Source organism: Mercenaria mercenaria, chromosome 8 (genome assembly GCF_021730395.1).
Source record: "Mercenaria mercenaria strain notata chromosome 8, MADL_Memer_1, whole genome shotgun sequence".
Classification (NCBI taxonomy): domain Eukaryota; kingdom Metazoa; phylum Mollusca; class Bivalvia; order Venerida; family Veneridae; genus Mercenaria; species Mercenaria mercenaria.
The window spans coordinates 45706555-45732944 of record NC_069368.1 but is presented as its reverse complement, the minus strand read 5'-3'; the positions used below and the strand labels follow the sequence as shown (position 1 = coordinate 45732944).

The following is a 26390-nucleotide window of genomic DNA, read 5'->3' as shown; positions in this document are numbered from 1 at the left end:
AGAGCACACACATGTACAGTCAGGATTCTGGATACAGTGTGTCCCTAGATATCAAAGAGAGGCCATAAGAGGTAGGCAGTTACTGCAAGAACTTAAATAAACTTCGATATTTCACTACTTTAACCATATCTAAAGGTTTTGACCTGGTGCGTGCACCACCATATTTTACTATACCTGTAAATAAATGTATGTATAAATCTTACAGTTTGAAATCTGGAGTATCTTTATAGGCTAGAGTAAGTCATAAACTGATGTACTGTATTATAATGTTAAAGTCCCTACATGCTGGGTACAATACAGATGTGTGGTTAAATGTATCTATTGGTTTTATTAAACAGCCCAATAACAGTTTTTTGCCTTTGACAGACGGCAAGACTTAAATTTTGCGGATAACAAGTAGAATACTATGGGAAAAGTTTCTACTAAGTGATAAATAAAAGGCAATTGACATCGTATGATTACCATGTAGTAATAGTATTTGTTTTAAAGCCAGTTTTTAAGCGGCAGTACAAATAATATATTTATTGTTTGATATTTTAGCCTAAAATTTTTATTTTATGTTTAAATACTCGTAAATGTATTTTTTTTTATCAAAGATGAAATTTGAGCAAATTATTGAAATATGAGTAATGTGACATATTTTGTGTAAATTTATAGCGTGTTTTTAAATACTTATGATAATGGGCTTCCACAAAGCATACAATAATTATAATCATACTCACAAAATATAAAATGTATCCACAATGATCAAACAAAAACACATTTAACAAAATTCTAGAAAATAAACGGTTATTGCCTAAACAATTAATGATGTTGCCATGCATTTCTTATCGTGTCTGTATTCCATTTATACTTCGATGCCAATGCAAGATATATATTATGCAAATGATATGTATTAGGTGAAACTGTGAACGAAGTGCCTAGAAAACAATATCTAGTATTGACTCTTCTATTAGAAACGTGATTCCCTTTCCCCACTTAAAGCTAGAAGTTTACGTTACATTATAGCGTGTCGTTCAAAATGGAATAAAAACAAAACATTTGAAAATGCACATTTTAAAGTGGTTTTTAAACATTAATCTTCTCGAATTGAAAAAGAAAAAAATATCTGAAAAGCCTTAACATCTTTCACATTTATATGGACATTTATGATTTCTTTCAAAGATGGTTAATCAGATTTCGGTAAATTTACCGATTTTTTAAAAAAACTTTACCAGCTGATCATTTACACTTATTTGTGTTCATCATGTTATTGATACACATCAGATTTTCACTGGAAGTATTAAACTTTGATTTTCCTATCTTAGTTGCCAAACCAAGATAGCGTTATTTTAGCATAAGTATAAATTTAATAAACATACTTTGCTTAAGGAATGTTATGAATATAAACACTACGGTATTAGAGTTGTAAAATATTTGCATTGACAAGAACATATTTTGCCACAATTCATTAGAAATGCAAGTTTATAAAATTATTATTACCTCCCTTGTCTATCTTGGTTATGCAACCGAAATAGATTTAAAATAAATTAATTCCGAAGCTACAAGTTGTTCCAAAACTTATTTTTTGTTTCAGTTACTTGGAATATTCCAATATATATCAAATGCAAATGTAAAACTAGAAATTATATTGAAATTAAAAGAAATAATCCACTTTTTAAACACTTTTGTATTAAAGGGAGATGATTATAAAATTTCATAAAAAGTAATAAATCATACATTTCCAATAGGGATCTAACTCTATGTAATGGGTATTTTGTCCCTTAAATAAATCTCTAACAAAATATATGAAAACTGAAAAATGTCAGAAAATGTTGCTCAAACGTGATTGACCACCTTTAACGTTGAATGCGATTTATCTTTGCATGAAATAAATGCATTTAATATATGTCCGGAGAAACAGTGACAGTTTCATTAAGATCGAAGTAATTTGCCTCACTGGAAGAAGAATGAACACATTCCTGTCAGGAAAGTCTAGCCTCATTTTAACAGTCTTACTGTACAGTTTAGTGGCAATTGCTAAGATGCTATTTAATTTATGACAAGGCATGCACCTACCGTATTCGAAACACCATTTGAGTAATGTTAAATACATGTATATATTTAATTGTTTGTTGAAATCCAGCGCAACTAAAATAGTAAATCTAAGTTGCGGGTCGCCTTAAGAAGCAGAGACATGGTGTTGCATTGTAAAAGTACCCCTTAGTTGAAAGTGTGATATGATAAAATATATATTACAGGACATATCAGCATGTCGAAAATGTCGATTTAACAGACGATTCTCAGTTTCAAGCATAGACCTGAATTTGTTTTCTTTAACGAAAACCGGTAGGTCTGATATTCTAGTTTTAGGTTGTTGTTATATTTATTTAGTTTCGTGTGTTCGGGGCAATTATATATCAACAAACTGTCCATTATACAAAAGCATATCAAAAACACGTACGGTTTAAACAACATGTTCATGCCGCTAAGAAATAATTTTTTCAAAAATACATGCTTTTCATTTTACAACCTATCGCTGGTTGAATTTCATAATCTTTGTACTGTAAATTTGATTTTAGGACCATAAATCCGACTATATCATCCTCTTTGATTATAGTTATTAAAAATGAAATATATTACTATTATTATTATTATTATTATTATTTGTTATTATTATTATTATTATTATTATTATTAATCTCTATATTCTGTATGAAATGGACAAATTTCACAGAGTTGTCACACATAGCTAGACCCATTTGAAAGTACAAAGCCTTATTAATAAGAGGTTTATATACTGCTTGTCTGTGCTTCCTTGCCGTAATGGTACACCTGGGTCATGTCTGTCTTACTAGACTGGAAGGCACCTGCCAACCGTTTAAAGACCTTTGTATTATATTCCTTGTCTTTATATTTATTTTGCTAGTTTCATTGGTACACCTGTGTCATGTCTGCCCGAGGGCCATTGCGAAACTAGGTGTGCCATTATGGACCTTTTTATTACATACCCTGTCTTCATATTTATTTTGGTAGTTTCATTTTCCATGCGTTATAAGTATCATTTGTATTGCTTTATTCATCAACCTTTTTATCATTATTTGATTATCGATCTAAAAAAAAAAACAATTCAGCACCCTTTCATTCCCCGTGATGACATTGCTACATGACGTCAATCTCGGAACGCGCGAACGCTTCGGTTACATGGGGCCATTATGGGCACACTGTGCCAATAGGGATCCGACAACGGCGGCTGTAATGACCGTTTCCAACGATTTTTGTTACTTTTCATAGTAAGGTATATACTAACTTTTTTAACGCATAATCCTAAAACTGATATAAAACGAAGAGAAAAATAGGGCCATGAACCTGTTTACAAAGATATTTTAATGCAAAATTGCATCAAAATCACACTGACCTGACATTACTACTCATAGTAAAATTAAAATTTTATTTCACCAAATAAAATATTTTTCCCAATTTTTACACAAAAATGTCAAAATAATCCCAACATAACTAGCTTTAATTGAGACATTCTCATTCTGCAGCCATCCCACTTGAAAAAATAGTGGGCAACAACCTATATATAGATCCGCCATTACGCAATAGACCGGTTGGCTACCGCGCTTCTTCCTTTAGAATGCTAGACCTTATCAATAACACTTAAAATGAAACAAAACAAATGTCATGAAATAAAAAAAACGGAAAAACTTGATTACCTTGTTTTAAAGTAGCTTTGGAGTTAACCAGTACAATATCCGAGTTGTTACGTTCAAAAGCATAAAGAAAAACATGAAAATATCCTTTAATCAACTTTCACAGATGTCTTAACAATACAAACTCCAGTGCAAAACATTTGATGACAGCTTTTGATGACATAATGTACTGTGTACCTTTTGAATAAAATAGTATTATTTCTTGAGGGAACGTGCTCAATTACAAATTAATTTCTCATATTCAGCTATGATATGCCTTCGAGTCCTATTTCTTAATGAACTCTCATTACAGAGGACAATAGATTAACTGTTCATGCGGCAGATATTAGTGCATGTACCATTATATCAAAAGTTTATACCTTACGGTGACCACTGATAAGTGTCACTGACACACTATTATACTGAGAAAAAGAAAATTGAATACAACCTGAGTAGTGTATGTTTATCTTATAGACATCCTCTGTAAGGATTTTCGCGGCTGTCATGGAGACGGAAGGTACGATAAATTTAGCATTTAAAAAAGGAGAAAATATCTTTCGGAAAAAACCGTTTATGACACACAGAAGAAGCAAAAGCAGTACATGCAATGAAGGTACGTGTTGTTTCTTTTTTATATAAAAAGTAAAGTTTTCTAATAGTTTATGTTAGTTTAACTCTGTCTCGGTGCCTTTTACAACTGAAGTGGAGCATCTGAGGTCTATGACAGAATGAAGTTGAAATAAACGATAACAGAAATATGAGTTTTAATAATATTGCATTTTGCATCTCATCTATAGCCCGGATAATGTATGTTGAAGAAAGTGGTAATATGGAACTGTTTCTTCACAAATGCCAAGGTACCTTAATCTCTAAAGATTTAATACAATGTATAATATATCAGTTTCCTGACAATCATTTATTCCCCTAGACGCTACTAGTTTAGACAAGGAGTCGAATGCGGAGTTTTCACCAGTTTCAGATAGATAATAACTGTGATACTGCATTATGGTATTCTGAAACTGATTGTATTGTTTCCAATTAATATTCATCTTCCCCGTTAGTGTTCTACATTAACTTGTGAATAAATTCATCTTCCCCGTTAGTGTCCTACAATAAATTCTGTTTCCTAGGTCTTCTTGGGTTGACATTTTAGTTGTAAAATTGTTAAACTAGGTGTAGGTATTTGTACTTACTTAAATTCAAATAGGGGCTTCCGAGGCCGAGTGGTTAAGGTCGCTGACTTCAAATCAAATCACTTGTCTTTCATCGATGTGGGTACGAGCCTCACTCAGAGCGTTGAATTCTTTATGTGAGGAAGCCATCCAGCTGGCTTACGGAAGGTCGGTGGTTGTATCCAGGTACCCGCTCGTGATGAAATAATGCACGGAGGGACACCTGGGGTCTTCCTCCACCATCAAAGCTGGAAAATTGCAGTATGACCTATAATTTTGTCGGTTCGACGGTAAACCCACTAAAATGGTTCGACGGTAAACCCACCAAAAAGTTATAAAAGTTAAAGAATTAATTATGAATGCAGCCTTGTTTTTTTTTGTTTTTTTTGTTTTTTTTTTTTTTTTTCAAAACATGAAATAAGTTTACCTGTGTGCACGGTAATAGGAGAATTTTAAGCGTCAGAAGTTGGTTCCAGTGCGTACAAGTTGCATAGTAATCAAGCGAAGTACTATAATAATCTGGCTCCTTTACACAAAGGATCTCATTTAATATTTTAAACGTTTTTGTTTGCATTTATCTTCCTATACGAAATATTTTTACATGAAAATAATGTTGTTTTGGTTATATAAAATGCAAAGTACTCTGCGAGGAGGAGTTTGCCGACAAAGTGCAGAGGAGTAAGTCATACTAGGTAAGAGATCTGAATGGGTGCCTTTGACCTCTTGAATATGAACATTTGAACAAACTAGAGAGCCAACTGTGAAAGGATGATGCGTACGGATTATTTTGGTAAAAAAACAAGCTATTAATTAAGAAATATTCCATACAGCTCTTTTACAACGTTCCTTTACATATGAGTTCGAGTGTATCACAAAAAAGCTTTGTGTAAGGGTGCCTTTTACCAGCTTTAGTAAAAACTCGCAAGACAAGAAAAGTTATCGAAAGACAGTGGAATCAGTAATTTTAATTGAGCGGAATGCATGCAGTTATATCCAAAAATAAATATAATGAAATTCTAACGAAGTTTCACGTCAACTTATTTTAACGAACGAAGCCTAATATTCAAACCTCGTCTCTGTCCATCGACTGCATGCATATAAAACAAATATGAAAAAAAAAAACTTGCTATTTGGCAAACTCTAATTTTGCATGTCATAAAACAGCATGCATTGCGCGCTGATTTCAAATGTTTTAGCATTCATTAATATTTCAAGTGAAAAATGCAATAGCATAGTGCCTGCAAATGAAAATCCGTTTTTAAGACATGTTCCCCGGCTCGATTGTATTTGTATTTTTTTTCTGACAGGCCGAACTATCAATTAAATTGAACATAATTTCCATGACAGTAAGCACCATGTTTTGTTTTCTAGATGACGGTGTGTGTTAAAATAATTGCAAATTATTCACGCTTAAACATCACAAACGCCAAACATTATAGAGATAAGCATGATGTAATGCGAAGGTTATCTTTAACATTATGCAGAAACACATATTTTCATGCCACAACGTCAGGGTTTTTTTATGTAGTTACAGACACTTTGAGTTGCTTTCAGCATCTAAGCTATGTTTTATACAACAATATTTAATTATCACGTCAAACATTTAAGTATTTTCCAATGTCACAATAACAAAAATGCACATATAAGCACTTTTTATCGGATAAATTACATCTTTTATGTATTAATACATTGTATTAATAATCTTAAAATTATAATGGCAAGATTTATATCTTAGTAATAATTCAATGTATTACCTTTAAAACAGTAAGGAAATACCCATTGATTGATTGACACTGATGAAACACCAGGACCATTGTGACATTTTCATAATTATATGCAGTCAGCGTAATCTTTGAATTATCAAAATTCTTTTCTTAGATGGAATTAAACATTCTACTTGTATGGTTAATTCAGAACCATGGAGAGAAAATGTAAGAAAAACATAATGCAATCTTTTGAAATTAATTTTTCCAGTAAGGTTCATTTTAATATCTTTGGCTTACTAGAAAACAGTATCTCTTACATTATGTATATCTAAAGGGAAGTAATAGTATATATAAAAAGAACCTATAAAACAGGGTATATGCAATAAAAAATAATAAACAAGTTTTTTTTAGGGTACCCAATGTAATCAAAAATAAATACTTGTATATCTATGTTTAATATGACAGGAATAAGATAAAAATGTTTTGCAGTAATTGTGTCATAACTTCAATAATCCCTTAACAACTATATTCCTCCATTTTTGCGCATATATAAAGCACACACTTCGGAACCAGGGGATATAGTTTCACCAGAGGAGTGTAAAATATGCAACCAAAGAAAACAATGTCTGTGTTTGCTCATGAGAGGTAATAGTATGCGTAAACATCGATTTAATCAAAAACATAATAATAACCATTCACAAGATTATTTTCTGTAATGTATAGACAAATATTGGTAATATCTATAGAGGGATGTCTGAAAAAAAATCAAAACAAGAATTATATTATATAAATTCCATATGGCAGCGTGTGTGACATTGATATTGTCAACCCGTGGACAGAATGTCACCCGAGGCGATAGTCGAGTGGTGACATTCTGTTCCGAGGGTTGACAATATCAATGTCACACACGCTGCCATATGGTATTTATTTTATTATACCGAAACTAAACACATAAAAATGTTTTAAAAATGTTTTTGATTCATTTAATTCAACAGTTTCATCTTTAGCGCGGTAATCAGTTGTGTACACACTGAATAGCGACGTCATTACAATATGACATTGTGTACAAGGGAGGCAATCATATGGCTAAAAACCAGAAGCAGTTATTTGCCCTTATATGACATTCAAAATATCAGCGCGGTCACATGACCTGACAGTCACTTTCGCTTGGTCACGTGTCAAAAAGGCTGAAAATGTTTCTGATAGTCAAAATATCTCCTTTTCGGGTAATGGGATTTTACCATTGTAGACAAAAGTGAGGTATAATAAACTGGTTTATAATATGTTTCAGTTAGAAGGCGTTTATAGCACACAAGGCTACATAAAGTCTGGTCCATGCGGGACTGCAAACTAATTAAAATTCTGTTCTACATCCTCATATCTAGGAAATAAGACAAACTAAGTACTGATCAAAATGTGACGCAGTCTTTACAAATAGCGTGTATCTGAATGCAGTAATGTCAACTGGGAATGACATTGCAATTACTATCACTAGAATCTGATCAGTATTGACCAAGCACAGCATGACCAAAGTTCAATCAGAGAACTGTATCATAACAAGTTCTTGCTACTTTGTTCGAGGCCAAACTACACTGATTGTCATTTTTAACAGTACTATTAACAATGTGGAACAAAACGCACTGGCTAACAAATCCTCCATTACAATATGAATTCCATTTTTCGCTACAACTGTGGAAAAAAAGAGCTAAGTTGACAAATTACATAATCTATTAAACAAAGGAAGATTATATCGATAGAATCACATATCCATTTTAGGAGAAACTGACTTTTTACATTACTAATGCTTTCATGGTTGGTGACTATTTATTTTACATATAAACCACTTCTCGTTGTCTATGAAGTTTTCAAGTTAAAAGTTAAAGTCCAAGACACTTGATATAATATATTATTATATGTATAATTCTTTTTGAAATTTTGCTGTATTGATATAGAAATGTTTTGTTTTCCTTAAATACAAAACTTACTATAAAGATAACAAACTGAAAGCGAGAGGTGAGTGTGCAAAAGACATTCAAAATCGTATTGATTATAGCTAAGAGACTTCATGACTGACATTGATAACTTCTATATGCCATTAGTCTTTCAGAGAGAAATACACAATCTTATTATGAATAAGTAGTTATGATCAAAATCTACGTCATCAAAGTCACAAAGTTCTCATTGGGGAAAAGCAAGGAAAGTACTTCAAAGGGAACTTCTTATCTGAAGATTACCCCTCTGAAATCATTTGGGAAGATATTGCACGATAAACACGCACATCAGTACAGTGCTTTTATGATAACTTGCGCGTCATCAGATGCGACTTATTTTCAAAGGTAAATCAGGTGAATAACATCGTCAAATTTTGCAGGCAACTTTCTTACTTCATAATTAATGTAGTAGCTTACTCTTTATCGGAAGCGTTGCGAAACTGGTAGAGACATCATGTGTTTATACGTGATGCCATACAAATATATGAATATAGCTGTGGTACAAATTAGGCTGAGATTTTCTTATAAAAGGAGAAATATGTAGTCACAGTAGGTAAACGTCTTTTGTTGCGTTTTTGTTTGGTTTTGTTTGTTTAATGTCATACCGATACAATTATTGGTCATGCGGCGACTTTCCAGCTTTTGATGGTTAAGCAAGGTAATAATTGCCTCTCCGAGCTTTATACGAAGCATTGATGAGCACCTGGGTAGAACCACAGACCTTCCGCAAGCCAGCTGGATTACTGTAGGTAAAAGTACATGGAGTAAGGCAGTCGATTCTTGCCTACAAGATTTGAAAATTGGCAATCATATACAATATATTTTATCATGCTTTCATAGTAGCTGTAAATCTTTAACAGAACAAAATGCAGCATATTCATTGAGGAACATCAATCATTCCAGTTGAAGATATGCGAAACAAGCATTGATTTTATTATGAATTAGCGTCACCATGTTTGCCTTTTTGTTAAAATTTCTCGTCATTTCTTGAAAAACATATATATTGGTAATGCCTACAACTTGCACTAGATGATTAGTTAGTATGAAATTCAAGAAAACGAACTATTTTGCGTATAAGGCTGAAATAAGACTCAGTAAAGAATATCACTTGAATTTAAATTCTCGGGCCTTTAATCGGGTAACTCAATTATGTTTTTCAATAAAATGCTTTTAAATCTCCGGGAAGATTCTTTGGATGCATTGACCTAGCAATGAAAAACAATACCAGACTTGGCTTGATCATGTTATTGGAGTTATTGAAATGTGTAAAATCCTTTTACGCCCCGACTTAACCGGAATTCAATTAAACCGATACATTGACTGGACTCTTCTATCCCAAATATAATCCTAGATTTAAAAGTAAATAATCAGAGGTCTACGTTTTCTGAGGTTGTTAAGATAAAGTTCATGTCGCAGAAAGGTACGATAAACCATATCTCAAATATTTGTGTAGTTATTAATAGAAATAAACCATCAACGGCGACAACTGTCACAGACATGCACTAACACACAGCAGGAGAAAATAGGTGAAAACTTGAGAAGTAAATAATTGTCGAAATAAATGTACACATTGGGGCATTTCAAGGTTGTCAAGAGGACGGAAACAGCAAACATTTCAGGTCATATTAAATATATGTAGCATTGCGAGGCGACAAAGTGAGGAGAAGAAAAAATGTGTTGCAATCCATAAGAAGATGCTGATTAGGTTTCAGGTTTGAGTTTGTCTTAACTCTGCTTGTGTGCATTTGAGCTATGGACAATCTTCAAATAGGTCCATGAGACCATGACAAAGATTGTGTCTAGCAAACATCGAGCGGTTTATGCAAACAGTTGTTTACACTATATTCTATTTAAGCTCATACATATAGACTTTGTCAATATAGCAAAGCCGAAATACGCAAGTAGCTAAAAAAAGTGTTTTGTTATGTTTCTAGCCTGTTTAGATAACACCGTGCCAGACAATTCATGAAAAATTATCTGATATACACTATTGTAAAACATATTATCCTTTTGAAAGAAGTAAACCCGGCAGGAGTCTACTTGATGTCAATATAATGTTAAGAATTTAAATAAAGTTAGGTCTTTAGTTCAGTATTCTAACCATTTTGATAATCATTTTTTGTTAGAAAATTCGATCTTTCCTGGTTCAGACAACTTCTCTAAGACACAGCCTGATAATAAATGTAACAGCGCAAAATGTGTTATTATTTGTTTTGTTTCCAGTTAATATTCATAACTCCCGCTAGTATTCTATCACCGCCATTTCAGTATTACTGTTTCTGCGTTATAAATTGTTTCGACTGTGCTTAAAACTGTATGTTTCATACAAATCATAAATTCTGCTGGGCAAAAATCTATGGCCTTTAATTGTAATCGCTTCGCCCAGACCAATCATGTTTGTAGATTTGCCAAAGCTTTATTCTGAGAGGCATTCAGTTTAATTACGAATTATCGTGGTTACATCTAGACACAATGTCATGCCTGTTTATGAATTTATCTAATGACAATAGATGCATGCAAGACGGTAACCTATTACGATGATTATGCCACCCGCCCACAGTTTTGGGAAAAATTTTCAACATGTTCATTTCTATCAAGTTTGGCATATAATGTATATATGACACTGAAAAATGATAACGTGGGTGAAAATAAAAGTTAGATATTGGTAAATATGTAAGAAGAATGTAAATTTTCTGCACTATAATTCAAAAGCGTTGCAACGCTTTACTACCTCTTGCACAACATTTCTGTTTATTTATAAATATATCTTGCAAAAATCGTATGTCAGTAAGCTTATACCACCAGCCACTTTCAGAGTATTCACTTTTTATGGATTCTGAGAAAAATGATTTTTTTGCCTTTTGCCTAAAATGTGTGGGTTAGTCCCCTAAAATGTGTGGGTTAGTCCCCTAAAATGTGTGGGACTAAATGTGTGGGTTAGTCCCCTAAAATGTGTGAGTAAGTCCCCTAAAATGTGTGGATTAGTCCCTTTAAGTGAACACTTACTAAAGGAGACTTAGGAATTTTTGCTAACACTGTTGTGTAGTCAAACATTACGTATTTTTAATAAATAACTATTTCTCACTCGTATATCTCCTCACCAAATAATTCATATGGACTATATAAATTTCGTTCAAGCTGATTTAGGTTATAATTTCATATCTGACTAAATGACACAAAAAAACAATAAGGTATCTAGTTAACCTAACCGAATATTCTGATGACAGTATTGACACTAACAATCAGTTATGTCCTGTAATGATTTAAGTTGGTAACACGAAACTTCTCTACTTGTCAGATAATAAGTGAAATGAGTACGGAAGCCTATTAGGGACATTTTGTCTTAGTTTTTATGCATTACCTCTTATGTGTGATGTATTATGCGTTACGTATTATTTATTACCTCTTAGATTATACACGTAAGGTAGAGGTGAAGCGGGAAACATGAACTGAATCATTTATATGTGGATATATAAAGTTTTCTTTCACAAAGCTCGACCGAATAGCTCTGTTAACTGGAATCTACATTCCGCATGGAAAGCCTGATCTAATGTACTTTGTTACCAAAGTATGTGATCGGTATGATTTTGGCAAGAAAGTACGCTATGAAGATGTCAATATATGCTGTGAAATGTGTGGTTCCCATAGGAAGATATATAGCCAAGACTCAGAATGTCTAGTAAGACTGCTCTTGTCTATAGTGTTCAAATTTCCATACATGTACTATAGATGCTATATAGAGAGCTATGAACACTAGTTGAACTAAAGTTTGATTTAATCACTTATTAACATAATGAAAATATCTTTCATTTCATCATATCAGTTTTCATTGCATCTGTGAAAATAACGGTACTATTGGATATGATACAGATTTGGTTAGGGGACACTTCTATGACGTTTGAACCAATTCCTTTTCCTCAGGGAAGTTTTATGTAAATTTAACTTGGGTTTACGCAGAACATTGATTTGTAGCAAAACTCGCACGTACACTTTAAGGACATTTTCATCGAAATTCTTAGCTGAAAAAGGGACACTAAACTGCCGAAGTGATATATGTTTTGTTTTCAAACGTTGATGTAAGGTGTTAAATAGCTTTTAATACTGGTGAAGTTATAAATACGCTGGAAGAATACTTCAGTCTTAGTGCGGCTCGAAATGCGAATTCCTACTAAAGTCATTATTAATAGCTCTTAAATATATAAAATGTACATAATTTTGCATTAGGTATTTCATCTTATATCTAAGTTATTAGGCATTAGGTATTTTATCTTATGTCAAAGGTATTAGGAATTAGGTATTTCATCTTATGTCTAAGGACTTATATACTCTCTATTGTGGCTATCGTACTTTATAATAAATAAAGTATATAGTTTGTATAAATATAGTGTTTAGACATAAGTCAGTTCAGAGATTACTAACTGCGCAGTTAACAAAAGACAACGCACAAGATCTGTAATGAAATATGTAATGCAGCAAGACAACAAACCGAGAAAAATAAAGAAAAAAAAAAACAACAGAAAATAAGAAATGAATTTATTTAGTCTGTTTATGGGCAGTAATGAAATATATAATCCTGCAAGACAGCAAACTGAAATGAATCACTAGGAAATAAGAAATGGGTTTTATCGAGTCTGTTTATGGGCAGTAATGAAATGCATAATACAGCATATGCCCATTTGCGCCAGTTTAAGCCATTTTCTATTTTTAGGAACAGTCAAACCCCGGCTTCCTGTTACATTAAGTATATTTTAACTAAGTCATGGCCATGGTCTGGCTGTGTAAACTCAAATCACAACACCAGAAGTACTACGTAACATGTTTAATAACAATCCTAGGTCTGGTGACGCTAGGTTAAATACTTTATGAGATATACTTGACATATATATCAGGACAGACGTACTGACAAAAACAATTTTAGGTCTCCCATAAAACAACAAGAAACAAAAGCTGTCGGTTGACAGCGCACTCGACTATTCGAAGAATTGATGGAAGTATGGGTTCAAAATATTAACAGAGATTTTCTAACAAAAGATAAAAAATAGATAAGACAAACAATCTACCTGTATTTGCGGATCTGGATATATCTTGCACGATATGGCATTGTGTGGCCATGATGGTAAGTAAGCAAGTGTTCAAAGTTTCGAAGTTATATATCAAACATTTTAAACAAAATATGGAATTGTATGCGAAACGTAACTAATTTCTATGCCAAAAGAAAACGCCATAACTGAGCTAAAGACCAGTTATGTAGTCTTGCCTACATATGTATACTATGATGGTAAACAAGTGATCATCAGAAAAAGTTGTTTAAATAAAGGTACTTCTATTTCTGTCTCTAATGGCTTCGGAAAGGTATCAAATGCCCTGTGTTTAAACTACAGACAAAGTTTAATGAAAATTCAGCAAAAACATTCATGAAAAAGAAATTTTTAAAGATATTTCTGTGTTTAGCTCTAGAGGACCCTAAAAGGGCACCATTGCGCGTTTTGAAACAAATTAGGAAATGACCTTATAATGGTGGTACAGACCAGGTTTGATCAAGATCCATCATGCTGTTCATATCATAAGTCGTTTCAAGCTTTTTTCTAGTTTTAGCTCTAGTGGTCACCAAAAGGGGTAAATTTGGTTTCCCTACTGAGAACTAGGCAAATCTAACTTTTGATAAGTAACATACAAGATATTACACCTTAGAGGTAATACGTAACATGTAAGAGGTAACTGATAACACGTAACACATTATATGTCATACATAAGAGGTTATGCATAAAAATTAAGACAGAATGTTCCTAATAGGCTTCCGTAAATGAGTGACATTTTTGAGAAAACAAATGAGATGAAATAAGTGGATATGCGGTTGGCAGAAATATGCTACAATGGATGATACTTGTTTGTATATTGATAAGTACAAACCATGTAAGTACAACAAATCTTGATTGTAATGTACTAAACAAGGAGCTATAAATCTAATATTACATTATTCAAATTATACAAAAACTGGAAACTAAGTAGACAGAAGTGACCGATAAAAATTTGCAACTCGTTATTCATATAGTTCATTTCACTACAGGGGATAGTTTTAAGCGGCACTCCATAGCTGCGCTGATCATTTAAATGACCATAAACCAGTCAAGTTATATATTATTAACTGCCATAAGTCTTATATTTTGACGAAATCGGTCGATTTATTGTGAAATACGTTTAGTTAATATGCAAATTATTTTCGATTGGTAAAACGCTCTCGATTAAAACAAAAAATGAAGAAGAGAATAAAAGCAACTAACCTAAATAAATAAAATAGGAAGACTACACTAATTGTTCCGATAAACTATCATAGCTGGCATGTATAAACTCTGTGTATTTATGAACATGCACATCAATATATTATAGTCACAATATTACAAAGCAAATGTGTCGGACAACAAGCAAAGACAATAGATTAAACCCTTCCAAAATTCGCATAATTTATATAATTACACCTTATTATATGTAATATACTTAAATCTTCATCCACACATATAATAATAATAAAAATAATACTCACACAATAGATACTAGTTATCCAAAATGATCAGTCATGAAAATTTCAAACCAAACACTGGATATTTTCAATACTACTGGAAAAGAGCTCGTGCAATTTCTATAGTTCACTGTCTTCTCCTCATACTTTGATGCCAAGACTGTCCGATAAAACCTTTAATTTGAAATCGAGCTTGAACAAAATATATTTATGAGGGGAATGAGAGAAAAAAGTTTCATTTCGAGAATCTATATCAAGCCTAATGTCAGCATTTAAGTACTCTTTATAAATTACGAGCAGTAATTTCTTTTAGAAATAATTTCTTCCCCTAACGGTGCAAGATATTTTAGTTATAAATAAGTTATACTAAACGCTCCCCTACTCTCAAAAATACGAGAGCATATGGATAAATATCTAGTACAAGAACGCAGTCCTCTCAATTCTAGCAATGTAATTATGATTATGAAAATGATTAACATGTACACAAAAATATATAGACAAAGCAAAACATATACACAACTAAATGAAAAAAAGTGGGCACCGCACTTTGAATAATGTTAATACAATCTGGAGCAATGATATAAATTTCTATCTTCTTCCCGGATACAATATAAACTCCAGTGGACACCTTTTTATAGTAATGTGCTATGTACCTATTATAGTAAAATAACTTTCAAAACAATTTTGAAATTAATTTCTTATTATTAGGTACGTTCTGCCTTGAAGCAAAACTTCTTGGTAAATTCACATTAATGAAAAATCGATAGACTATTTATGAATATAGGAAGAAGAAGAAGAAGAAGAATAGTTTATTTCACTAATTAAGGACTTGAGCCATTATGGTTCCTCGTCCACAAACCTGTTACAATCTAATACAAGGTCCAAAAAAAAAACATATTTATACATAATATCATATAACGTTCTAAAGGTATAGTGTTATAAAGTATTGTATTGAGGATGAACAAAAACAATATCAAAATAATATTGTTGGCTACATCAATGCACATAGCATAATATATTTTCATAAAACATGTTTTGTAGAAGTACCAAAACATATAATACATATTAAAATAAAACATAGAAAACATATTTCTATCTCATAATCACAAAATATTATTAATAGTGGCAGATCGTATATTTAAGACATTTTTGATAAAGGCTGCTAAGTTGTTTAAAGTTTTTTCTATCTGTTGAGTTCAATAGTTCAATAAATTTCCACATACTAGGATTTCTTCTATATCTCTTTGCAATATAACGTTTTCTTAATGCGCTGTATTTTGTACATATTAAAACAAAGTGGTATTCATCTTCTATGTCAGAGCTTCTGTTATCACATATCAAACATAGTCTTTCATTTCTCTCTATCCTGTTTCTACCATATCTGCCAGTTTCTATTCTAAGCGTATGTGTCGATTTTCTAAGTCTTGTTAGTAAACTTCTGTAATATTTACTGTCATTGAATTTAAATAACTTTCATACATAAAATCTTTCTTCAAGTGTTTGTTATACGATAATGTTCTATTTTTTTGTAGTTCTCATCCCACTCTTGCTGAACATATCAATTAATCTTTGTTTAAATATAGCAAGAATAGCTTTTGATCTATTGCTGAGGATTATCCCACAAAATTTCCGTAACCATGTCTGTATAACAATGATTTAACATTATATGCCCAATTTCTTTTCTCATTATTACATCTTTTAAAGCCTCTAAATATAACGACTTCATAATACAATTATCTGAGTTGATTACTTATGTGGTTATTAGTCCCCACTAAATCAAAACCCTTAACCGACAGATGACCACTGACAACTTTGTCAGTTACCCCGGGCCCATACCAGTAGGAGGAAACTTGTTACAACTTGAGGACCTAGGGTAGTCTATCACGGGAACGGAAAGTTCGACAATAAAACCGTCTAGCCTTTAAACACAAACATTGTCCATCATCAAATATTTCAGGTCATATATAATATATTATACAATACAGGCAGTAAAGGCTTGAGAGTAATGTTAAAAGTGGTTTGTGTTTAATCTATTTATTCTCTGTGTGGATCCCTTTGACCATTAGAGTAGAACATTTGAAGAAATCTCTGAGAGGATGGTGCAGATTATGTTTGGCGATCACCATGCAGTTTATTCAAATAAGCTCTTGCATCAGCATATTGCGGCAAAGCAGAATCAGCGATTGATGAGAAAATGGTTTGCGTGAGGATACTTTTGTTTTGGTAAGGCCCCACAATTCATAGAAAGCTATTTATATATATATATACCTTTGTAAGGAGCCGACTCATGTTTGGCAACAGGGTGGAATGATCTAAATAAATAGTACCAGACTGGTGGTGAAAATATTACAATGACGAGGTATCTCGAGATCTTTTGAGCCGTGCCATGAGAAAACCAACATAGTGGCTTTGCGACCAGCATGGATCCAGACCAGCCTGCGCATCCGCGCAGTCTGGTCAGGATCCATGCTGTTCGCTAACAGTTTCTCCAATTCCAATAGGCTTTAAAAGCGAACAGCATGGATGCGCAGGCTGGTCTTGATCCATGCTGGTCGCAAAGCCACTATGTTGGTTTTCTCATGGCACGGCTCTTTTAAAGACTTAGAAATACCTTATATTATGGTTTCTTGACAAACACATTACTCTAAGAGATAAGAGCTTAAAGCAAAGTGTCGCATGTGGCGTTTACTCAGGTATTTGAAACCGATGCAAAACAGATTATATCTTACGGAATTGATTTTATTGTTTCCAATTAATATTCTATCTCCGCTAGTATTCTATATATTTATAAACTGAGCACCAATACTGTTTCATATGTCATTTATTGTTGACCATTTTTCTGAATTCTTTTATTACTGTAATAATCAAATAGGAAACTATGATGATTACAAATGTAATAATTTATTATTCTTGCATTTCAAAATACATATAAATTACCCAACTTCCACATATAGTGATAATAAAAGTCCAATTTTCAGCGTAAGAGGTTAATCACACTAGATTTTTAATGATACTATCATAAGATGCATGACTTAAATCAGTCAATGATGCAGTTCTAATCGCTTCTTGTAAAAATATACATAAAGAAAAAAATAAGAACTATATACAAATACAGCCAATGCAAATCAACAAAGACAAAACATAAAGGGCCCAACGAAAACTTTTTAGAGGACAAATTTGACAAAATGCATACAAATCAAATACAAAATATCGTTAATATACTGATTGTTATAAAGTCAATTCTCTTTGTATGTTCGCTATAAGTTTATAAATATGCATTGTCATAAAAGTAACGAATGCTTGATGATAGGTCCATACTGATTGTGCATGCTTGAAAGCAGCATGCGTTTTTGATATCCATAATTATAAATTGCATCTGGGAATTCAATAACAATTAAATACATTTTTTTTGTAAAAATAAAAACCGTTTAAAAACATCTTCTTAGTTACTGAAGTCAAGTCAAGTCAATACTTCTATTCAGAGTCACAGTTTACATATTGTAATTACATGGGAACGGATGCATACACAAAAAGATTAATACAAGAGTGGTAATAGAATATAATCATGATTCATATTCATTGTTCATTATCTGCAAACTCGTGTTCGTTTGGATAAAAGTCACTTGAACCATCAATAAAAAAAAATACAGAATTGTCGCAAGAAATACATTTATCCCATTGACGTAGTACTGCTATAAAGCACTTACTGTAATACCAATCAATTTTCGTAAAAGAGGATATGTCTGCCATGAGAGTCTTAAATTCACCTGCCAGCAATACTTTATCAACCACTTCGGGCCTTGTATCTTCTCTGGATTTAGAAAAAAAACAACTCAATTAGCACCAGGCCCTGCAGTCCGTCGCCAAATTCAGATGAGCAAGGCAGTGTAGACAGGAAAATACTATCTTAAAGAAAGTTAAAATCATTGTTGAGGAGCAAAGCGATTCAAAGCGAATGTTTTTGGGGGTTTTTTTTTCACTTAAAATGCCGCGATCAAATGTTTGAACGTAACCTCTCATAAGAGTTATTTTTCCTTAAATGAGCTCAGAGAAAATGGATAAAATCTAAGTCATTTTAAATGTAAGCGTCGTTGATATCAAATTTTAAAGATTTTACATATCATTTCAGTGCATTAGTTAGAAATTTGAGAAAGAACCAGAAAATATAACAGTCCAATCTCGTTGTTAAAATACGGGAAGAATTAACTTGTAAGGGATAAGACGCGCGACAACTTGAAGTTAGGCGATAACTGTCAGACGAATTGGAAACGGTCATCCATCCATCCAGCTTCAGCTCAAATTTGCGGAAAAAGTAAACGGTTATGAGATCATTTTCTTCCCACCATTATTTTCGTCTGGCCACATGCTTTAAAATATGTCGTTTTAGGTCAGTCATTTGCAGATAATACGGTACAGGCCGCGCTAGGTGTGCTTTTTGGCCATTTTTGCCCTCAAAATTTAGTGCCCCTGAAACCTGCGTTTTTCTCGTTTCTATCACGAATCAAGATTGGCAACTGAAAATGTCTTATAATGAAGTGCTATGTATATGCAAGACATTCTCTTAAAAATTCCCTTGAATTTGTAAAAATTGGTTTTTTTTAATGATTTTTTTCGCACTGGTATCAGCGCAGAGTTGTGGAATTTTCAAATTTACTGTCCCTTGCCCCCACAATTACCGATTCAAAATCGATTTTGACCGTCACTCTTTACTCGCCACTTTACCGCTACAAAAATTGAAACCACGAAGGTGAAAATTGAATTGAATATTATCGTGGTCTCGTGTTTTAATAATCACGGATTCGACTTTTTCATCACCATGGTTCCGAGCACAGGGGGAAGTTTATATATTAAAAACATCCTTCTAAAAAGGAATGGCTTGGCTAGTTGAGTAAATAAAATACAAAGATTTCGTTTGTTTAAGGTTTGTTAGTGTTCGATACTTAAAAATGTTGTATATTATTATCATTATTTACCAGATTTTTATAGCGCTCTTTTCGTCTATAAAATAAACGTTCAAAAGCGCTGTACAAACTACATATCACAGAATGATATGTACACACAATACAACACAAAAATATATTCAAAAATAGTTCAACATTAAAAGGTAGCTAGCTATAGAATCAGGTTTGACTCCACATATCAATTATACTAGATATTTTAAATATAAAAAACACCGAAGTGTAGTGTAATCACACAACCAAAGCAGGTTAAGTTTGACTATTTTTATTAAAAGACCGACGTTTCGGCTTCTACAGAGCCTTCTTCAGGGTACAGATATCATATAAAATATTTCTAAAGTACAAAAATCCGGTGTTTTAGTCACGTGACCATTTGCTAAAAATAGAATCCGGTGTTTTTCTTAAATAAAGTAGAAAGTTATGTGCAATTGTATATATCATGGAAATAAAGTTGATATAAAATAAATGCAAGTGTTATATTGTCTATTTGAGTTTGTTTAGAATAGAGTGCATAAGTGTTTTCTTAGGTCCGTGATTTTGTCGTGGTTCTCATCTTAGCAGATATTTTAAAGAACAATAAACAACAGTAAATAACTTCTATTGCACAGTCATACAACAGTTTGTTTTCCAGTACAAAGTTAATTTCAATAGACCTTGAAGAAAAAGTGTGTTTTAATGATCTTTTGAAAGCATCCAAACTTTTAGCATTCTAATGGTAGCCGGAGGAGTATTCCATAACTTTGGTGCAGCTGATGAAAACTACGGTCACCATACCCCACAGTTTTGCTTTTTGTTGTTTTGAGTTGTTCTTGGATCTCAAATTTCTTGCTGGCTGATAGAGTTCTAGCAAGTCTTTAACATAGATCGGTGATTGGTCATGCAATTCATGTGTGAACTAGAATCTTACCCGAGAAAAAGCGAAAAGGCAAAAAACATGCGAAAAGAAAAATCTCCCCTTTTCGATCTGTAGCCTTCCAGGAACTGTCACATCTCATAACAATGGTGTGCGCGTGCGCTTCAGGAAGGCCGCAAAGCTTAAAGGCGAGATTTTACTTGTGGCGCGTTGTCACCTTTAGCTCCATCTTGGACGGGGAATGTGCCCGGTGTTTATAACCGGATACTCCAGTTAGGATTATCCAAACAAATGTATATTTTATATAACGAATGCGCTACAGAAAGGCGACACAGCGAAAAGGCGAGATTTCTAGTATTGGCGGGTTGTCGCCTTTACTCTTTGTCCCGGGCGACAAAGCGACAAGGCAAAACAGCGAGATTTTTAAATTGTGATTTTTCGCTTGTCGTGTTCTAAATCTCGCCTTTTCGCTTTGGCGTCCGCGACAAAGCAAAAAGGCAACAACGCGCCAAAACCAAAGTTGGCAGAAATCAGCCACCAAAGGTGTCCTCATAAAATGCCTGGTTGAAAGCGAACCGTCCATTGGACCGAAACAGGTACCGTTAACCAACCTATTTTCCTCCTTTTTTGCATTCTGTTTCCCGGCTTCTCCTGTGATACTAAACTATATTCGGGGAGACAAACTCATCGAACTTGGAGCCATATCTCCAAGCCAAAAGCTAATAGAAGGTCCAAATCATGGTAACCATGGTTTATTGGTGACAGTATTTAAATGTAACTGAATTTCCTCTTCCCCTCTCAGTTGTGTTAGAGACCACGGGCTGTGTGTAAATATAGAGTTGCCTCAGAAGTCAATATAGATAATAAACGTGATACTGCATACTGTTCAGAAGTCAATATAGATAATAAACGTGATACTGCATACTGTTCAGAAGTCAATATAGATGATAAACGTGATACTGCATACTGCTCAGAAGTCAATATAGATGATAAACGTGATACTGCATACTGTGAAATTGACTGTATTAAATTACTTCTACTTAATATTCATACCACCCGCTGGTATTCTATGTGAATAATAATTATTGTATAATTATTCATCTCAATGTGGCAGTTATCTTAATTTAATATCGATTTAATAATGTCAAATAGAATGTTCTTTTGTATTTAAAAAATGATTGAAACACGGCTTCTTAAAGAACAAAATGTAGTAAAAATTGTGTGAATTTTGTAAAAGGCAAACCCTCTTATGCTACACTAAATTGCGACCCATTGATAATATCAATTTTAAAACATCCTGCTACCGACTGCACTGTGTGCAAATACTTTCATTTTGCGAGAAAATAAAATGAAGTTGTGAAGATCAGTCTTAAAAACGCATTCTCTGTTCCACATTTTGTTTAATTAGCCTTTCAATGATCTTATTTTTATATGTAACTGGATTACGAAATCTTGCTGATTTTAGAAATTTGCCAAATAGCCCAACATTTCTGTTAATCAAACCGTAATGAAGCGGCAGTCAAAGTTACCATCAAAGTTTTTATACCATATACATAATACAAAAGATACGAGGTTTTCAGACAAAGATGAAAAACCTGTTACCGTTTATCTAATATTTATTGTAGATTAAGTATGACATAGTTTCAAACACGTAAATTTATGAACCATTTAACCAGGGGTCAAGAATGTCACAGTGAACGATAAAAGATAACAGTTTGTTATTAATATAATTGAGCCGTGCCATGGGAAAACCAACATAGTCGGTTTGCGACCAGCATGGATCCAGACCAGCCTGCGCATCCGCGCACTCGGTCAGGCTCCATGCTGTTCGCTTTTAAAGCCTTTTGGGAAATTTGAGAAACGTTAGCGAACAGCATGGATCCTGACCAGACTGCGCGGATGCCAGGCTGGTCTGGATCCATGCTGGTCGCAAAGCACTATGTTGGTTTTCCCATGGCGCGGCCCCAATTTATATCACATTATAGTGGACTTCTAGATTATTCACGGAAAGTTACACACAGGTTGTCATGATACAATCTTTTAACAAGTTAAGCGTTGAAGAAAAATATTTAATTCAAATATTTTCAAATGGTATAGGTCAATTACACCATTACTAAAACCTCTCAAGTCATAATATTGGCTAATAGACAGTATTTTCTCAAATTTAATAGAACTAAGCTCCCAAGAAACAAGTGGTATTGCCATGAAGAATTACAAAGTTATTCTCACACTTCTTGGTAAAAGGGAATAATCTTCTTTGACGGATGTCTTCAGTTTCCGAGTCAACAATGTTTTAGTACTACTACAGGTCTTCAATCTTAACAACTCATCATACGAAAACCCCTTACCCAGAATCAGGTTTAAAGGTCAGTCGCCAATTTACAGGGAAAAAACACATTTTCTTAAAGAAATAATAAATTAATATTAAAGAGGAAAGAGTTTTAATGCAAATAATTCTGCCACTTAGAAGAGAGTGGATCACATGTTTGAATATAATCTCCTTTTCGTGACATTTATGTGGAGAAGGAATACAATTTTAAGACACATTAAAAGGAAGCGCTCCTGGTATCCAATTTTACAGATCTACAGATCTCAAAGATAAAGTAACACATTAATTCTCAGTGCATTTATAAATAATAAGAAAGACTGAAATCTAAATCAAAAGTGAATAATTTTTCATGAAAGTAAGCAGTTTGTTTTGTCAGTGAAAAATGAAACGTGGTACAAAACTTAGATATAACCCCGCAACAGCCTCGTGTGATCTATATGATATGCATGCACTGCACAATATGTACGTCTTGTACTGTCTCTCCTGGAATTATGTTTTATAAGAATGTCCCAGAGGAGCTAAATTATGCCAAGTAGCAAAATTACCATACAAGGATTCATGAAAAACACGAGAAAAAATCTCATCCAAAAACGCCAGCCTTTTCAAACCACAAACCCATAAGAGATTATGTATGGATGTATACATGATTAACATTAATTAATCTTTTATACACAGACATATAAGTATTAAAAGTAGTCAAAACTACAAAAACTTTTTAAAACAAGTCACTTTATTTTTAACCAACGTTTCGGCTACATTAGCCTTCTTCACTGTATTTTTAACCAACGTTTCGGATACATTAGCCTTCTTCAAGCCAATACACAGACATACATAGTCAATGCAACGTGGTCAGTGAGAATGAAACGAACAAATAAACGAAGTAAAAAAAAAAACAAGTCATGGTCGCATACACAAACTTAAGTTCAGACTGACATTTTTTTTCACTCGCTGTTTGAATAATTACACTAACTTTCTAACGATGCATAAAATGACACCAAACGAATATTTTAGTTACTGAACCACGGACAAAAGAAATAAAACGAAGGAAGAGAACTTTATTACCTTGTTTTAAAATATCTTCGGCGTCGACCGGTACAATATCCGTGTTGTTATTTTCAAAATCATCGGTAAAAACATGAAAGTGTCCTTTAATTAACCACAATCACTGTGTTAAACCGCTTGTCTTGTTGTTCTATAATGTTTTTACGAATATAAACTCCTGTGCAAATATTGTGATGTCGACTTTCATCGACTGATTAAACAGAGAATGTAATGTGTAACTTTTGAATGAAATAATACCATATTAGAGTACAAATGAAATTAATTTCTGATAATGAGCTACTCTATGCCTCCGGATATAATTTCTTAATGATAACCCATTAAAGATGTCAGAGTTATAGTATTAAATCAAATGTTCGTACTCGTTGGAGAGCGACTATTGACAAAGAGAACATCGACAGCTGGAAAACACTGGTTACAGTTCGGGAAGTGTAAAATTGTCGACATTGGTTTCAGTTCGCGGAGTGTAAGACGGTCGACACGGGTTTCAGTTCGGGGGGTGTAAAGATCGACACTGGTTAAAGTTCGGGAGTGTAAGCTTGTCGCATCGGTAATTCGGGGATTAAGAAGTCGACAGCGGTTAATTCGGATGTTGTCGACATGTTACAGTTCGGGAGGTAAATGGTCACACTGGGGTTTCAGTTCGGGGAGTTAAGATTGTCGACATTGGTAAAAGTTCGGTGAGTGTAAGATGGTCGACATTGGTTACTGTTCGGTGAGTGTAAGATGGGCGACACTGGTCAAAGTTCTGGGAGTGTAAGTTGGTCGACATTGGTAAAAGTTCGGGGAGAGTAAGACGGTCGACATTGGTTACAGTTCGGTAAGTGTAAGATTGCCGACATCGGTTAAAGTTCGGGGAGTGTAAGATTGTCGACCTAGGTTACAGTTCGGGGAGTGTAAGACGGTCGACATTGGTTACAGTTGGTTTAAACAGTATTTATTGATATAGTTACAACTGTTACAGTTTTACAAATATACAAACACAGAGGACTGAGCAGTAAGCTATAAGCTTTTTTAGAAACTCTCTCTGGGGAGAGTTAGACGGTCGACATTGGTTACAGTTCGGGAAGTGTAAGATTGCCGACATCGGTTACAGTTCCGAGAGTATAAGATTGTCGACATTAGTAAACGTTCGGGTAGAGTAAGACGGTCAGCACTGGTTACAATTCCGGGAGTGTAAGATTGTCGACATTGGATACAGTTCGGAGAGTGTAAGATAGTCGACATTGGTTACAGTTCTGGAGTGTAAAATGGTCGGCATTGGTTACAGTTCGGCGGGTGTAAGATGCGCGACACTGGTTAAAGTTCTGGTAGTGAAAGATGGTCGATATTGGTTACAATTCGGTGAGTTTAAGAGGGTCGATATTGGTTACAGTTCGGGAGTGTTAGACGGTCGACATTAGTTACAGTTCGGGGAGTGTAAGATGGTCGACATTGGTTAAAGTTTGGGGACAGTAAAATGGTCGATATTGGTTACAGTTCGGGGAGTGTAAGATGGACGACATAAGTTACAGTTCGGGGAGAGTAAAACGGTCGACATTGCTTATGTAAGATAGTCGACATTGGTTACAGTTCGGGGAGTGTAAGATGGTCGACATTGGTTACAGTTCGGGAAGAGTAAGACGGTCGACATTTTTTACAGTTCTCGGAGTGTAAGACGGTCGACATTGGCTATAGTTCGCGGAGTGTAAGACGGTCGGCATTGGTTACAGTTCACGGAGTGTAAAACGGTCGACATTGGTTACACTTCGGAGAGTGTAAGATGGTCAACATTGGTTTCAGTTCGGGGACAGTAAGATAGTCGATATTGGTTACAGTTCGGGGAGTTTAACATTGTCGACATTGGTTACAGTTCGGGGACAGTAAGATGGTCGATATTGGTAACAGTTCGGTGAGTGTAAGATGATCAACAATGGTTACAGTTCGCGGTTGAAAGAGTGTCGACATTGGTTACAGTTCGGGGAGTGTAAGATGGTCAACATTGGTTACAGTTCGGGGAGTGTAAGATGGTCGATATTGGTTTCAGTTCGGAGAGTGTAAAATGGTCGACATTGATTACAGTTCGGGGACAGTAAGATGGTCGACATTGGTTACAGTTCAGGGAGTATAAGATGGTCGACATTAGTTACAG

At 33.9% G+C, this 26390-nt stretch overlaps 1 protein-coding gene across 1 annotated transcript in view; it reads right to left on the bottom strand.

Moving 5' to 3' along the window:
- LOC123566437 (growth hormone secretagogue receptor type 1-like) overlaps nucleotides 1–24455 on the bottom strand; it is a 108613-nt gene extending 84158 nt beyond the window's left edge. The window contains exon 1 of the mRNA XM_045360539.2: nucleotides 24263–24455. The gene's annotated coding sequence lies outside the window, so the exon portion shown is untranslated. The remainder of the gene's footprint in view (nucleotides 1–24262) is intronic.
- Nucleotides 24456–26390: the final 1935 nt, after the last annotated feature.